The sequence below is a fragment of the Rhinoderma darwinii genome, chromosome 1, assembly GCF_050947455.1.
Source record: "Rhinoderma darwinii isolate aRhiDar2 chromosome 1, aRhiDar2.hap1, whole genome shotgun sequence".
NCBI classification, from domain to species: domain Eukaryota; kingdom Metazoa; phylum Chordata; class Amphibia; order Anura; family Rhinodermatidae; genus Rhinoderma; species Rhinoderma darwinii.
The window spans coordinates 169,634,722-169,637,285 of record NC_134687.1 but is presented as its reverse complement, the minus strand read 5'-3'; positions in this window follow the sequence as shown (position 1 = coordinate 169,637,285).

The following is a 2,564-nucleotide window of genomic DNA, read 5'->3' as shown; positions in this document are numbered from 1 at the left end:
TGACATGCTATTAAGTCATGGTGCGCGAAGAGTTTAATGCGCAGCGGATGGTGCAGAGTGAAAATTACAATTCTCCACTGATGTGCCATTTTAGTGCACTATATGTTGTGCCCAGTTTGTGCCACAAATACCTCATAAAATATTAACCGGGTTCTCCCAGGTATGGCGATGCCATATCTGTGGACGTAAACTGCTGTTTGGGCACGCTGTAGGGCTCAGAAGGGAGGGAGCAGCATTTGGCTTTTGGAGCGCAGATTTTGCTTGGTAGTAGCTCTGGCGTTTTGCTGGTATTTCAGTTTATAATGCGGGGGCATATGTAGGCAGGTCAGAGTACATCAGGGGCATAATAAGAGGGTATAATAATCGGGTAAATAAATAATAACCCGCAGATATGTGGCCAGTGTCGCACTTATAAATGGTGCCCGATCCTATCCGCTTTTGGAATACTGCATATTTTGCATCGCCATAATCTGGGAGCCGGAAATATTTTTATTTTTTCACCACCGGAGCTGCGTGAGGGCTTATTTGTAATTTTGATTGGTACCATTTTGGGGTACATGCGATTTTTTTTTTTATCACTTTTTATTCCATTTTTCGGCAAGCAAGGTGACCAAAAACCATCAATTCTGACAATGATTTTTATTGAATTTTTACGGCGTTCACCCTGGGCTATAAATGACCATTATATTTTATTCTGCGGGTCGGTACGATTACGGCAATAACATATGTATATCGTTTTTTTTTTAATTTTGCAGTGTTTGTGCAATAAAATAACTTATTTAGAAAATAAATGATTGTTTGTGTCACCATATTCTGAGAGCCATAACTTTTTTATTTTTCAGTCAAAAAAGCTGTGTAAGGGCTTGTTTTTTGCGGGACGGGTTGTAGTTTGTATCGGTACAATTTTGGCGTACATACGTAGTGATTGTGGCATTGTTTTTCGTTTATTTTATTTGCAGTGTTCACCGTGCGGGAAAAATAATATTATATTTTTATAGTTGGGGTCATTATGAACGCGGTGATACCAAATATGTTTACGTTTTTTTTACGTGTTCATTTTTTTCCTATAATAAAAGACTTATTATAGGAAAAAAAGCAGTTCTTGTTTATGTCCCTTCTAACTTTTATTTTTACACTTTTTTTAAAACATTTTTATTCTTTTTTTTACTTTTTTTACTTGTCCCACTAGGGACACTTAGACTTGCAGCTCTGATCGCTGCTGGAACACATTACACTACCTACGTAGTGTAATGCATTCCGACTGTCATTGTGACGTGACAGTCACACTGACAGGAAGCCTACGACGAGCACCCTCCGGCTGGTCCTTATAGGCTTCTGTACATGGCAGCCTGGAAGCCATTGTCTGGCATCCAGTTGCCATGGGTGCCATCGCCAGCCCCTGTAATTTCACGTGGGGGCTGCCGATCTGCGCTAAACAATTTAAATGTGACGATCAAAATCGAACGCCGCAATTAAGGGGTTAACTGCCGAAATCAGCGGCGATGGGCCGCTGATCGGGAATGCAGGGCAGACAGCCTGCACAGTTAACCGCCGCTGCGGTGTAGCGCCGCGCGGCGGTTAACTGTCAAAGCACTGACGTAACTGCACGTCGTGGTGCATGAAGTTACTGCACACATCGTCGTGCAGTTACTTCAAGGTGCGGGATGGGGTTAATAAGGACAGAAGTTGTCAAACCAACCTGATTTGTTTTTATGAAGAGTTGAATAGAAGTCTAGACAGAGGGGCTGCTGTGGATATAGTGTTTTTGGACTTTGCAAAGGCATTTGACACTGTCCCTCAAAGATGTCTAATTGGTAAATTAAAGGGGTTATCAAGGGACCAAAAATTGCTTTGCATTCATATTTTTATGTAAAAAGAAGTCACTTACTAATATACTTTAATTGAAAATTCGGTACTAAACTGTTCCCGGAAGTCCTGGAGCTTTTCTAATATTGATGACGCGCTTGCTTCCTGAGCTAATCGTGTCGGCTTGTTATCAATGGCATGACCGCAAGGGGCTGACACATTGCCTATTGCTGGAGTCCACAACAGAGCATCAGCTAGTGCTTTGCTTGGGACTCTAGTACTGCTCTCGACATGTGGTCAGTGACTTCAGGGGTTTCCTATCGCAGGATTTCTCGAGCAGAGCACCAGCTGATGCCATGCTCGGAGACTCCAGCATTGCTGCCAACGTCACTGTCCATATATGGACAGTGATGTCGGCAGCAGTACGGGAGCCCCCAGGCAGAGCATCAGAGCATCAGCGTCACTGAATGCTCTGCTCGGGGACTCCAGGACTGCTGCCGACGTCACTGTCTATATATGGACAGTGATTTCAAGGGTTTCCTATCGCTAAAGTTCCTGAGCAGAGCATCAACTGGTGCTCTGCCAGGGGACTCCAGCATTGCTGCCAACGTCACTGTCCATATATGGTTCCCGGTTATAAGTGGAGTACCCCAGGGTTCAGTGCTGGGACCACTATTATTCAACTTATTTATTATTGATATAGAGGATGGGATTAATAGCACTGTTTCTATTTTTGCAGATGACTCCAAGCTATGTAG